We start from the raw sequence: 14,603 nt of genomic DNA on the forward strand, positions 1-14,603 counted from the left end.
TCTGGTAATGGAGGCATCATTTATGGAATGCTCGTTAGTAAGCAGCCTGGCTAAATGCCTTATGCAAATTTTCTTATTAAGTCCACACAACCCCCTTAGGTTAGTGGTCGGCAAACTGCGGCTCGGCAAACTGTGGCTCGAGAGCCACATGTGGCTCTTTGGCCCCTTGAGTGTGGCTCTTCCACAAAATATCGACTTCTGCGCATGGGCCAAGAAGTTTCGATCACTATACATGCACCCGCATGGCCTAAGGAGCCACTGCAAACCTAATTTGACAGATGAGGAAACTGAGGCTTTGAGAGGACAAGGGTGGCCCAGGGACCCAGCCCGACAGCGCAGAGCCAGGTTTAGGACCGGAGCGTACAGATGCCAGCGCCAGCACTTGTCCCCGCGCGTGCCAGGAGTCCCGCACTCTAGGAGCTGCCCCAGCCGCAGGGAGGTCCCCACAGCTCCCACCTGCCCTGTGCGGCTGCCAGTGGACCGGCTCAGAGTCCATTGTCACATTTCCGGGAATTCTGGTAGCTTGAAGTCAGCCACGGTAGGAACACTTACACCACAGAAATCAGCGAGTCTACAAATTAGGGCTTTTCCGCTGCTGATTGTTAAACAATCAGGACCCCCATCCCACCACTCAGCACCTGCTCTGGGTGAACCGTTCCCCATCCCCCGCCCCCTGGGCAAGGGAATGAGGAGGGGCAGGCAGGGGGGTGGCCAAGGTCAGTGGTGGGGAGGTGGGCTGGGCAGCTTCACAGCACATCCTCATGGGACCAGGGGACCAGGGCTGAGAGGCGAGGCCCCGAGTGCAGGCAGTGGGAGAATAAAGATGAGGGTAAACAGTGAGCATTTCCCCTGTGTGCTGCACGCCACGGGCAGGCGAACGTTTTCTGCAAAGGACCAGAGAGTAAATATTTTCGGCTTTGCAGGCCTTGTCACAAGGACTCAGCTCTACCGTTTTAGAGCAAACGCAGCCACAGACGACATGTAAATGATATGTAAAAGCTGTGTTCCAATAATACCTTACTTACAAAAGCAGCAGCGTCCGATGGCCGACCCTGGGTAGCCAGCAGTCTGCCTACTGTCTGTTCTAAGGGCTTAACATCTCATTTAATTCTCTCCACACGCTAGGAAGCAAGTGCTGTTATTATCCCCATTTTGCAGATAAAGAAACCGAGGTCAGAGAGGAGGGGAAATGACTCATCCAAGGTCACACAGGTAAGAAACCCCAAAGCTGGGATCTGAACCTGGGCAAGGATGCCACAGCCTGGCCACTTTGTGCTGGGCTGCACTGGCTTCGGGGGCCAGGCTGAGGGGAGGCGAGGGCTCCAGAATGGAAGTAGGTTCCTGAAGGGGACTGAAGGGTGGCCTCATGCCCTACAGGCTTGGGGGGGGGGGGGGAAGGGGGTAGGAGTGTAGGAGCCAGGTCTCTGTGGGCCCCTTGGACCCCTGCCATCTCACCAGCTGGATGGAGGTCTGGAGATGGGATGCCCTGGCTGAGACCCCTGGAGTCTCAGGCGCCCTGACCAGCCCCAGTGAAGGCTGGTCACCTTTGGCCAGGGGTTATATTCCTGTTTAGTCATTGATAAACAGGTGAGAACACTGACCACCCAGAACAGGGGCAAGACAGGGGCATTGCCCACCAGAACAAAGGCTGGGCACTGGGAGACTCCCTCCACCTGCAGGACCCCCTCCCCCAGCTGTGGCTGGCATTCACGCGGATCATGGGCAGCCCTGGGCAGCCGGCACTCCTCAGGGCAGGAGAGACAAGCCAGAGGCCTCACTGGCCCCCAGGAGAGGAGAGAGGTAACAGGAGTCATGCAGGTCCCAAACCTTCGGTGGCAGAGAGGACTGCCTCTTCCCGTGTCCCTCGCTGCCTCTCTGGCCTGGCAGCCTGGGCAGCCCTGGCTGGCGATGCCACGGGGACGCAGCTGGTGGGCGCCGGGAAGACAGGCAGCTGGACGGCTCCTCACAGCCAGCTGCTCCCCAGACACTGGGGACCGTCCTGGGCCTCTTCCCCAAGGTGTGGCTGAGGAGCCGGAGCCCATCCACTAAATCTGTCCCCTCACTGCTGGCCAAAGCCGCCGCCCCCCGCCGGAGGGAACCTGCAATTTCACCTCATTTGGAGGTGAGGCTTCTAAATTTAACGCTGGGCTCCCAGGGCTGGGCAGCGCTTCTGCCTGAGCCCCTCACTTAGGGCTCTTTCATATCCGCTCAAATGCCAGCCACGGCTTAGTTTGCTTACAGAAGTTTCCAAAATAGCCCCTCTGGTTTAGCACGAAAGGAAATGGCAAAATAGCCTGAGGAATGTGAGTGTAGACACGAGGCCTGGGCGTCCTGAGGCTCTGGGAACTAGACTGTCTTCGCCAGGGCGGTCCAGTTACAGCCCCTGTGACCTTCGGCCCTGCCCGGGAGGGGTTCATGTCCGGCACCAACTCAGACCTGCAGGTGCCTGAAGGACCCGTCCCACGAGTGACCACACGAGGGCACAGGTCGGCCGTCGTCCTGGACCTCACAGCACCCCTGGGCCCATTTCACAGGTGAGAACACTGGGCACAGCCACAAAGGGCCAGATGCAAGGGGAAGGTCGAATAGCCCGTGGCTCGGCCACAGGGGACATTTGGGTGGCCGTCAGGAATATGACTTTGAAGAGTAATGAGGCGAGAATGTTCAAAATAAGGCATTGAGTGAAAAAGAGCGAGATGTCAACTATATACAACACAGTCTGTTTTCATTTTGAAACAACGCCTTCCCAGTGTTCTGCAACGGACACGTATCCTCCAAATTAGAAAAAAATGCTGATTTGAAGAAAACAGAGAGCCGTCTTTGCTCGCACAGGAATTAGGCCGAGGCCTGACCCTGCGTGTCCTTTTGTCTAGAGACCACTGCTCTCCACGGTGAGCCTGGGTCAGAGCAGCCTCCTCTTCCAAAAACACTGCTGAAGGTTCATAAGATTCGCCCTCACTCCCACCTAACTCTACCGGCGTTTTTGGTTTGTTTTTGGTTGGTTGGTTTTTATTTATTACTAGTAATTTGTTTTACTGATTTCAGAGAGGAAGGGAGAGGGGGGGGGGGAGAGAGAGAGAGAGAGAGAGAGAGAGAGAGAGAGAGAGAGAGAGAGAGAAAGAGAGAGAGAGAGATCAATGATGAGAGATCTCCACTGGGGATGGAGCCTGCAACCCGGGCATGTGCCCTGATCAGGAATTGAACCATGACCTCCGGGTTCATAGGTCAACTGAGCCACACCGGCCGGGCACTACACGGGTTTTTCTGAGATAGAGATGTCTCATGATTTCTGTGAAATACCCAGAGGGCCTTTTAATTTAAATGGCCTCCTTGCTGCCCTGATCACCACCGACTCACCTGGAAGAGACAGCTACACTTTGGCATTCTGAGCGGCCATGGGGTGGGAGTGTGTGCAGGGACCAGGGATAGGATGGGGGGCAGGATGGGGCAGACGGAGCCTGGGTGGGAAAGAACACGGGTGGGACCAAAGCTGAATCTCCTCCCAGAAGCCACCCCTCCCTGGTCTGCTGTAGGACCAGGGATCACAATGGGGCTGGCAGGAGGGACCGAGCTGAAGTGAGGGTGACCCAGGAGGGCAGTGCCGAGAGACCCCATGGAGGACAGGGTGAAGCCACCCACTGGTCACTGATCCAGGCCAGATGCCTCTGTTGGATGTCAAACTCTGAAACCCCCAAACAGCGCTGATGACCTGTGCCCTCTCATAGTCCGAGACCCCTTGCTCCTTACCCCCCCCCCCCGGCCCCCACCTGCTCGCTGCTCCTTAGTGCTGCCTCCTTAGTGCTGCCACGGAGGCAGGAGAGGCTCCCACCACCGCCCTGCGCTCTCCTGCCATGAGCCCGGCTTCTGGCTGAGCAGCACTCCCCCTGTGGGAGCGCACTGACCACCAGGGGGCAGCTCCTGCATTGAGCATCTGCCCCCTGGTGGTCAGTGCGCATCATAGCAACTGATCGTTCTGGTCGTTCTGCTGTAACAGTCGCTTAGGCTGTTATATAGATAACATGTATTTCATGATATATGTACATCTTTATACCAATTCAGTCATAATAGACATTATTTAATCTTTTTTATGATGCATCCCAGGAGGCCAGGTGCTCGGGGGCCCACGGACGTCACCACGGTGCTGCCCGTGGCCCGCTCCTAGCCCCCTCCAATCCGTCCGCTCTTCCCCTCCCGCCCACATGTGCCTTCTCCTGCTTCTTCCCGCCCAAGTCTTCTTATGCAGATCAGAGACTTTCTCCCTCTTCTCTCAGTTTATCTCCCACGCTCCCTACTCCCAACTCCACCTGGTCTAGCAGAGACAAGCTGCTGAGAGTCAGGCCGGACCCTCACCACCGACTTTGTTCCCTCCAGGCCCTTAGGACTGAGGAGTTCAAGTCCAGGCAGCCAGGCTGTCGGCCCAACCTCTCACCCACAGGCCTACGGTCTCAACTGACAGGTCAGTAAAATGGGCCAGAACCCGTAGACAGGAATCATGTTGGTGACATTATGAGAGTATAGCCCCACCTCCGATCTGGTGAGGGTGACCGAGGAGGGCATTGTCGAGAGACCCCTTGGGAGGACAGGGTGACGCCAGGTCTGGAGGAGGGGCTCTCCCCGGATCAGGGAGGGCTCTCCTCCTTAAGGAGCCCTGGCTCAGCTCTCCCATCGGCCTGCCCTCCTAGTCCCCTCCCCACCTTCACTCTGACCCCTACTCAGTGGGGTGGCCTCACGTGCACTTCCCTGGTTCCCGAGAGCCCCCTGTCACTGTCTGTAGACTCTCTTCTGGGATTTACCAATCTACATAGCCTTTGTCCGGTCAGCTAGACGTTTTACTGACTAGACAGCCGTGGGCAAACTACGGCCCGCGGGCCGGATCCGGCCCATTTGAAATGAATAAAACTAAAAAAAAAAAAAAAGACCCTACCCTTTTATGTAATGATGTTTACTTTGAATTTATATTAGTTCACACAAACACTCCATCCATGCTTCTGTTCCAGCCCTCCGGTCCAGTTTAAGAACCCATTGTGGCCCTCGAGTCAAAAAGTTTGCCCACCCCTGGACTAGAAGGAGCTGTCCATAGTCCAGGATGGCCATCCTCTCCCGCTGTTCACAGCCCCTCACTCACCTTTTAACTCATTCTTAATGAGGCGTGTGTGTGTGCGTGTGTGTGTGTGTGTGTGTGTGTGTGTGTGTGTGTGTGTGTGAGAGAGAGAGAGAGAGAGAGAGAGAGAGAGAGAGAGAGAGAAGCTCCCAATATGCAGTGCCCTGGTCGGTCTCTGAGTGTGGAGCCTGCCTGCCTCTGCGATGACATGTCTAATCTGCTGACACTGAAGCCTCACCCCTGGCCTGGCTGTAAAGCCCTTCAGAGCATCTCTCCTCCCTGGAGCTCAGTCAAGAGACTTCACTGTCTGCCCTGCTTCTCAGAAACACCCTGATCTGCCTCCCCCCGCCCCCCCGGAAACCAGAGAGAGCTTTAAAAGATGTCCATCAGCTGCCTCACACCCCAGCCCAGGCTCGGGGCTTCTGCACGTTTACAATTACAACCTCAGCCCCGCACCACACCCAGACCGCCCTGCAGGAGATGCTGCCTCCAGGGAGGCCCCCAGGGACAGCCGAGAGCTCCTACCCACTGCCCAGGAGGGCAGGCGCACCCCATTGTGCCCCCTTCCCACCCCTCAAAAATGGGTCTTGTCACAATAAGAGCAGGTGCGGGGTGGAGCTGGGTGGGAGTTTTCACGATCACCCTCTTTCCACCCACCCCCACCAGCCTGCGAGGCAGGAAGAGGTGTCAGCACCCCACCCCACCCCTTTGATAGCTGAAGTTCTGTGGCTGAGAGAGGGGAAGCGGTTTTTCCACCCTCACACAGCCAGGTAGAGGTGGGGGCAGCAGGGAAATCTTGGCATTCAGACGTATTTGGAGCCCTTTCATGGTGACAGGTGAGGGGTGGGGTAAGCAGGGACCACACTGGAGGAGCCTGTACGTGGGTGAGGGGCTAGGGCTGTAACTGGGAAGCCCAGTGGGTATTAGGAGTTGCTCTCCATTCCGACCACACCCCATGGGTTGGCGCCTAGCCTATACCCTGAGTCTCATGAGGATCCATAGCCCACTGAGTCAAACTCCTGGAATGCCCTAGGCTCCCCAATAGCAGGCCCCAGAGGCCTGCACGGACACGTGATCCGTGGAGAGGGGGCTGTTTGTAATAGAGGCTGCTAGCACGGGAAATGGCCCAGGGTTCAACAAGAGATGAGCCATCTGGTCGTCCCGAGGTAAACAATTTACAAGAGACAAGTCAAGCCAGCCTGCTGTTCTGGTTTTTCTTTCGACAGTGGGATGTGTAGTTTCTCTTTCCTCAGGGCGCAGGGTGGAGAGAGAGAGAGAGAGAGAGAGAGAGAGAGAGAGAGAGAGAGAGAGAGAGAGAGAGAGAGAGAGAGAGAGAGAGAGAGAGACCCAGGCACCCTGGCCCCAGCTCAAGTGCCTCCCTGGGGCAGGAAAAGTCAGATTTTTTTTCACACTTCTTTATGCCAGATGGTTAACCCACATTGTAAGGAGAGTAGATTTTCTCCCAAAGGAACAAACTTATTTTCTAGAATCCAAAACCTTGAATTACTAGAATCTTCAGCCTTAAATCCATTTCCTATGGGAAGGAGACCCCCTGCTGGTCTCCCCAGGTATTGCAGCCCTGCTCGACCAGCCGCTGTAAATGCCCACAAAAGCCTTAGGGGGGCTCCGTGCTCATCCTGGGGAGGGCAGCCGGTGGAGTCCCAAGCACGCAGGGCATCTACGTGGCTTAACAGCCTGAAATGAACAGCTGGTGCTGGAATCGTCATCCTGGAGTTTCCAAAAGTGTTGCAAAACATCCAGGCTGTCTCGGAGTTTGTGTACTACAAGCTGTTTATCAATTAATTCCCTCTTTGCCAAACATTCTTCCTTGGGTCTATAGGGAGATGATTTTGGTGGGAACGCATCTCCAGTTTTGGAATGAAAATAGCCAATTTTGTAATGAAAGCCTCACATTTTGCAATGAAAATTTTGTAATGAATGAGGGCTCGGTTTATAGAGGCTCATATTACAGAAAACGTGTCCGGAACAGGTAGTTCCCACGGGGACGAGGACGAGGATTGTACTAAGTTCTGTGCTCATTTAATAAGAAAAAGTGACACCTGGGGACTAGGATCTGGGGACTCTGCAGAGATCTGTGAGATACACATCCATAGAATCACAGAGTGGTGATGAGTATAAGTTGGGGGGCAGGGGAGAGTCAAAAAATCCAAGTTCAAGCCTAGCCTTTACCTCTTTCTAACTACTTGACTTGGAGAAGTCCTCTGAGCCTCAGTTTCCTTATTATAAAATGGAAGCCACTGAAATTACCTTATTTTATAGTTTTGAGGACATGCATTCTTCTTCTCACTAAAAGGAAGAACCAAACTATAGTTGTCAGCTTTTTCTACTGCTTTGTGCTGCTAAGGTTAGGGATGTGAGGTAGTATATTAATTTTCTGTGGCTGCTGTAACTAAGACCATACAGTGGATGGCTTAATTAAAACCACAGAACTGTATAGTCTCACAGTTCTGGAGACCAGAAGGCCATGTTCCCTCTAAAGGCTCGAGGAAAGGGTTATTCCTCACCTCTCCCAGCTTCTGGTGGTGGCCATCACTCATGGCTCATGGCTGCATCGTTCCAACCTCGGCCGCTGTGGTTACATGGCATCTCCCTGCGTGGCTCTGTCTGCACGGGCGTTTCCCTCTTGTGATAAGGACACCAGTTGTAGTGGACTAAGGCTCACTCTAAAGACCTCATCTTACCCTGGTTATGTCTGCAAATATAACCCTACCTGCAAATAAGGTCACATTCACAGGCACAAGGTATAGGACTTCAACATATGTTTTGGGAAATACAATTCAACCCAGAACAGGTAGAACACACTTTGTTTAGCCCAACACTTTAATGAGATTTTGGATGCGCCAAAGTGGGCCTCACGCATTGGTGGGTCGGGAAGAGAGGCTAGACTGTCCTGAATAAGAAAACCCAGAAGTGTGTGTTGTGTGTGTGTGTGTGTGTGTGTGATGACTGACAGCTGGAGAAGGGGAAGGCTTTGGGGGAGGTGAGGGGACAGCACATGAAATTCTCTGGGCAAAGGATAGGGATTCTAGAATTTATTTCCAAGTATGCTCCCCGTGGGTTCCCAGGACCCCAAATTCTGTGGACTTTCTTCCTGATGGCACCCCATTTTCCTTTTGAGGATTTGGTTCTTGCCCGCGGCTGTCGATGTGATGGGACTGGCCCAGAGCCCCATGGGCCCCTCACCAGAGAGAGGCACAGACCCGTGCCCGGCTAAGCAGGCACAGCCTCCCTGGCAGGGCAGGACACAGACCACGCTGGCTTCTCATCCTGTCTGCTGTGAGCCCCCTCAGGCTCCTGAGCCCCTAGTCCAGGCCCATTGGCAGGCCTGGTTCTCTGGATCCATCGGTGGCCAGATCTTTTACACCAGCTCACAACCGATATCTCCAAAGTCAGCTGTTCCGGAAGCCTTGTGTCAGCAAGGCCTTGGGAAGAACAAAAGAACTGGAGCCGTGGACAGATGGGATGAAAGGGAAAAGATAAAAAAATAACATATCGGCACAAAGGTGACTAGAAGAAGCGTTAAGCCCCTAGAGAGCACCCTGGGGGACTGTGGGAGCGCAGGGAGGAGGTGGTCCTGGGTTTCTGGCTGAGGTCTCTGCCTGGTTTAAATATTAAAGGGCAGGGTATCCCGCAAGAAGTCTAGAAGATGGGGGTGCCTTGGCGCTGACGCTTGGGCATCCATGTCACGTTCCAAGTAGAAAGCCGGGCACACAGAGACCCAGGACGGGGGACCGCTACCGACATACTGCCCTCCGGAGAGTGTGGTCCCCCGCTTTGGGCTGGGACATCACAGCCTGGGCAGATGCCTCCCCCGCTGGGGGCTGGGCCACCGCCAAGCTGAGCTCCTGCACGTAGCTGCTTGGACTCAGTGCCCCTCGGGCTTTCCTGGTTTTCCTGCTTGATGAGGTGAGTTTGCCCAGCCCAGTGGCGATCCCTGGAACAGCCTGGAGTTTCATGACCCAATGTGCTGAGTTTACAGGGAAGCGCTCCCTGAGGGCTGGGCTGGCTGGAAACAGATGCTTTCCCCTTCCTAAGGCAGTAATGAGGTTCTAATGGGAGGCAGGGGTGCTGTGGGCGCCAAGAGCCCTGAGCTGGGGGTCAGAAGATCTGGACTCCAGCCCCTGCTGGCTCACGAGGCATTCGCCTCTCCCTCATGGGTAACGTGGGGATAAAATGTGCATCTCACAGCATCACTGCTGGGCTACCAAGAGACGTAGAATCGCCCTGACCGCCACACGCTCTAGCTAGTGAGAGAAAGGGCCGGCCTAACTGTAGCTGTCACTCTCGCTGTCATTAGAACCTGACCTCCTGTGGCAGGCGGAGCATTAAACCCCCAGCGACTCTGACCTGGAACAGTCCTCTCCTGTTCGAGTGTGGGCGGAAGCTGTGAATATAATGAGATATGACTCCTCCGATTAGCCTCCTCTAGGAAAAAGAGGCTTAAAGCATGAGAGGGATTCGGTGTGAGGGAGGTTCTTTATTTCCGGCTTTGACGACCAGAGGCCATGTGGTAAGGGAAGCTGGAAGCCTCCAGAAGCTGAAAGTGGCCCTGGCTGACCGCTAGCAAGGAACCTACAGCCACGTGGAACTGAGTGACGCCAACAAGAATGATCTTGGACGTGGATTTGACCCTCCAGACAAGAATTCATCCTGACCAGTATCTTGAGTTTCAGCTTTGTGACACCCTGAGCAGAACCCCCGGCCTCGTCACGCCAGGACGCTGCCCTGCAGAGCTGGGACCTCCTCCATAGGGACTGTGTGAAGCTGCTAGGTTAGAAGCAATTTCTTGCACGGCGACAGAAAACCAATACCCACTCGATAAAGGAAGCCTTAACGTGGAAGGCTCCTGCAGGGAGGCTCCTGCCCTCCCAGTGTATCCTAGTGGTTAGAGACAAGGTTCAAATCCTGACTATACTGCTCACCACACTCTCTCCCTCACCTCTCAGAGTCTCAGTTTCGTCATCTGTGAAATGGGCATGGAAAGTAAAGCACATCGTAAGAGCATGTCGTAAACGCTCAAGAAACATGAGCGTTTTATATGTTAATGATTAGAATCCGCCGACAACTAACAGCCGTCACCTGTGGTCTTCAGAGCCCTGCCCGCACACCAAGGACATGGGAATGAGCTCTGACCTGGGAGTTAGAGGCCACTTGATGAATCAGGACCCCAAAAAGAAAACCCCAACTTTGAAGGAAATAGGTGGCATATGCATAACATTCTTAGTGGGCACAGCAGGGCGTAGACCAGGCCCCAGAGCTCACAGCTCCCCCGTGGAGTCTGGCTCAGGCCTGGGTGTTGTAGACCCTTCCTCAAGATCCCTCCGCACTGACTTATATGAGGGGGAAATTATTTTTTTAGGATTCTGCTGCTAAGCCTCTGTCTCAAGCCTGAGCTCAAGGCCTTGCCCTTGTGAGCATGAGGAGAAATGGGAAGCCTTGGACACTGCTGGTGGAAATGTAAAATGGTGCAGCTGCTTCAGGGGGTAGTTGTCAGTGCCTCAAATGTAAGCATAAAGCTACAATCCGACCCAGCAATTCTGCTCCTTAGTACACACCCAAGAGAAATGAACATATGTCCAATAAAGCCTGTACACAAATGCTCTGGGCAGCATTATTCATAACTACCAAGAAGTAAAAAGTTCCCATATGTCATCAGCTGATGAATGGATAAACAGAATGTGGTATATCCATACAATGGGCTATGTTATCCGGCCATATAAAGGAATGAAGTATGGATATATGTTACAACATGGGTGAATCTTGAAAACATGATGCTGAGTGGAAAAAGCCAAAGGTAAAATTTTTCCATTTATATGAAAGTCCAGAACAGGCAAATCCTTAAAGACAGGAAGTAGATTAGTGGTTGCCAGGGACTGGGAACAGAGAGAATGGGAGTGGCTGCCAATGGTACGGCGTTTCTTTTGGGTGAGATGAAAATGTTCTGGAATTATATGGTGGTGATGGCTGCTCAACTTTGTGAATATGCTAAAAACCACTGAACTGAACACTTTAAAAAGCGAATTTTATGTTATATGAGTTATAGCTCAATGTTTAAAAATCAATTTTTAAAAACGTTCTGTTACCAGCTACAGGGCCTTGCACGGGTGACTTGGCCTGAGCCCCCAACTCCTCACCCTTGGACAGGACCCAAACCACACTGCTACCCATGGGTCTGCTGAGGTCACATAAGCAAATGCAAGAAAGCCGTGCTCGATAAGCGAAGTTTTAGGATCCATGGTAGGATTAGTCCCTGGAAGAGCAGAAGGTCGGGGAGGCTTCCCGGGGTCTGCCTCCTCCAGCAGCTCTGCTCCCCTCTCCTGGAATGCCCTGCATGACCTTCCCTGGCAGGTCAGAACCCACCCTGCCTTCAAGCGCCCCAATAGCTCCTCCTCTGGGCAGCTTTCCTATTCCCAGCAGAGCCCTAGGGCATGCTGTCCCCTCCAGAGGCCCTGGCAAGAGGCGCTGACCGCAGCCTGAGTCACCATGAGTGCCCGCATCTCCGGAGCCAGGTCCTCTCCGAGCAACGTGACGAGAAGGGTCGTGACTTAGGCTGGTGTGCCCCAGATTTCACTCATTTATCACCGCCACAGTTTTCCCCGGTAATTCGCGTACTGGCTGTATCCAAGTTACTCCATCCTTTCCTTGATATCAACCTCACTTTTCAAAAAAATAAGTGTATTTTAAAAGGACACTTAAGCTTGATGGTAAATGAAGAGCCGGGGTCATTTGCCATCAATAACTTAAACAGGAATTACAAAGCAGTCCCACTGGTCACAAGACCCCATTCGGTGCCGGTGGGCCTCGCTGCCACGAAGCCTCTGCCACTCAAGGGGGGAGATCAGTGAGTCTCAGGGAGGCATTCAAGACATTAACAACAAACAGACGTTCTCTTGGCGTAATCGGGTCGGAGAGATCTTTGAGAGGGACTTTCTCGCCCTGTGAGTCACTGTGATTTCATGCCTGCACCTCCTAAATCATCTCTCCTCGTCTCCTGCAGGTGGTGACTAAATACCACCTACTCAGGAGATGTTTTCTGGCCCCTCATCTCTGTGGGTCCACCCCTGCCCCCCACTTCCCAGTCCCCCTTCCAGCTTAATTTTTTAAAATATATTTTATTGACTTTTTACAGAGAGGAAGGGAGAGGGATAGAGAGTTAGAAACATCGATGAGAGAGAAACATCGATCAGCTGCCTCCTGCACACTCCCTACTGGGGATGTGCCCGCAACCCAAGGTACATGCCCTTGACCAGAATCGAACCTGGGACCCTTCAGTCCCCAGGCCGATGCTCTATCCACTCAGCCAAACCAGTTAGGGCCCAGCTTAATTTTTTTTTATTGAGTATCGATTGCCGTTCGATAGTCTACGTGCTACATTTTCCTATTGTCTGTCACCCCAGCTAGAATGCAAGCTCTAAGCGGCAGTTTACGGCCAAGGGCCCAGCACTTCCTGAAAGTGCCTGGCACCTAGGAAGCATTCCGTAAATATCTCCTGGACAGACGGATGCATGGATGGATGGATGGATGCATGGATAGATCAATGGATGGATGAATCTCAGCTCTCCAGCGACTTTGCACTATCTTACACTAGCTTCGCACAAAGCCTTACACGGAGGAGGTGGCCCAGTAAACAATTGCTGAGTGAGAGAGTGAAGGGAGGAATAATCCATCCATGAATTTTTGCCTGGACAGTGAAGCTCCCAATTCTTGAGACAACCCAGACCTCATGTCTGTATGTTTTCAAAGTCCCCAATTCTAAATTCCTCCTGCAGACTGTCTCCAGGACTGAAAGAACAGAGACTTTGACAAAAAAAGAGGTTGCGTTCCCAGGCCTCCAGTTTAGATGAAACAGTGATGGCTTACCGGAAAAAGAGAGTTGGGGACCCCATGAAGTTGTGGGGAGCTAAAGGCGTGGGGAGAGCATTTCCCAGGGTTGGTCCCCTACTCGCCCTCCTGCCCAGCGCCCTTGGCACCCTGCCGAGCAGAGAAGCCAGCCAGACACACAGGCACGCTGCCCTTCCTAAGTGATCCTAAGCACATCAAGATGGGCACATTGACGCCAGCCGCTCAGAGGGGATCTGGAACAAATTGGGGGTTGTTAAGATCGACTTGAGCCTCTTCTCACAGGAAAAATATTTATTTCACCGAGCTCTGCTTTCTGGAAAGTTGCGCCTGTAACAATCTGCATCGAACTAGCAGAGTTTTGGCTACTGCTGGCTTTTGTCTCCCCTCCTGTCTCAGGCGGCGTGGGCTGAGCGCGTGCGTGTGTGTGTGTGTGTGTGTGTGTGTGTGTGTGTGCGCGCGCGCGCGTGTGTGTCCATGATTATTAAGCAATCAGCCATAAGACACCGCCAAGACACTCTGCTCTACTTTAACCAGAAAAAAGAAAAAAAAAGGACACAAACTGAGTTCATGACATGGGACAGACACAAGACCTGGTGTTTCAGCTGCAAAATACCTGCTTGCAAGAGGCAATTACTTCTTTCCTTCCCTTTTTATCGAATATGCTCCTTTCCCCCCCTAGTTTGTGGGAGAAAATACAGACAAGTATAAGGAAGAGAGTAAACCTCACTCCTCCAAGGAGCCACGATTACCTTCAGGGCACAGCTCTTGTCATTTCTTTTCTGTTCTTTGGAGCCTGAGGGTTTGAATTCTGGCCTTGCCACCTGCTGGCTCTGTGAGCCTGACAGTCATGTCACCACTTGGAACCTCTGTTTCCTCATCTGTGAAATGGAGCAAAAATAGTACCTTCCTTTGTGGGTTGTTGGGAGGAGTAAACAAGAGAAAGTCCATACAGAGCTTAGCAGTTTCCAGCACATACTAATGCTCACTAAATGGTAGCTATTTTGATAGGATAAATATATATAATTTTCATACCTTCTTTTTCCCTTTTCACTATCCTAATAAGCATTTTTTTTTAATAACTGCAAGATATTCTATTGCAGGGCTACACCAAACATTATTTTTTAAATATATTTGTATTGATTTCAGAGAGGAAAGAAGAGGGAGAGAAACATCAGTGATGAGAAACATTGATTGGCTGCCTCCTGCACGCCCTCTACTGAGGATGGAGCCTGCAACCCGGGCATGTGCCCTTGACTGGAATCGAACCCAGGACCCTTCAGTCCAACGCTGATGCTCTACCCACTGAGCCAAACCAGCTTAGGCCCAGACATTATTTTTTAACTGTTCCCTGTGGGTGGAAATAGAGGCTGCTTCCACAGTATTACAGAAACCGCTGTGACAAACTTCTCCAGACTCAAATCTTGGTCTGCATTCGAGGTTCTGTCTCTAGGATGAATAGGATGAATTCTCAGAAGTGGAATTATTTAGTCAAATGGTATGAACACTTCCAAGAACCGCAATGTATCATATTTAGCACTGGGAGCTGCTTTCCAGAGAGATGGACGTGTCTGAGAGGCTCCATCTCACCACAGCCCAGCTGCACTGAGGGTAATTGCCTTTTAGTTGTTGCTACTTTGAC

The 14,603-nt window shown here is 52.6% G+C and overlaps 1 protein-coding gene across 3 annotated transcripts in view; it reads right to left on the reverse strand.

The window, feature by feature from the left end:
• Positions 1-14,603, reverse strand: part of RIPOR3 (RIPOR family member 3) — a 66,188-nt gene that overhangs the window by 29,305 nt on the left and 22,280 nt on the right. For 2 of the 3 annotated variants that reach the window (XM_036321441.1, XM_036321439.1), the window contains exon 2: positions 13,714-13,842. The exons of the other annotated variant lie outside the window; for it this stretch is intronic. The gene's annotated coding sequence lies outside the window, so the exon portion shown is untranslated. The remainder of the gene's footprint in view (positions 1-13,713; positions 13,843-14,603) is intronic. 3 annotated transcript variants of the gene reach the window in all.

The sequence above is a fragment of the Myotis myotis genome, unplaced genomic scaffold (assembly GCF_014108235.1).
Source record: "Myotis myotis isolate mMyoMyo1 unplaced genomic scaffold, mMyoMyo1.p scaffold_m19_p_9, whole genome shotgun sequence".
Lineage (NCBI taxonomy): Eukaryota > Metazoa > Chordata > Mammalia > Chiroptera > Vespertilionidae > Myotis > Myotis myotis.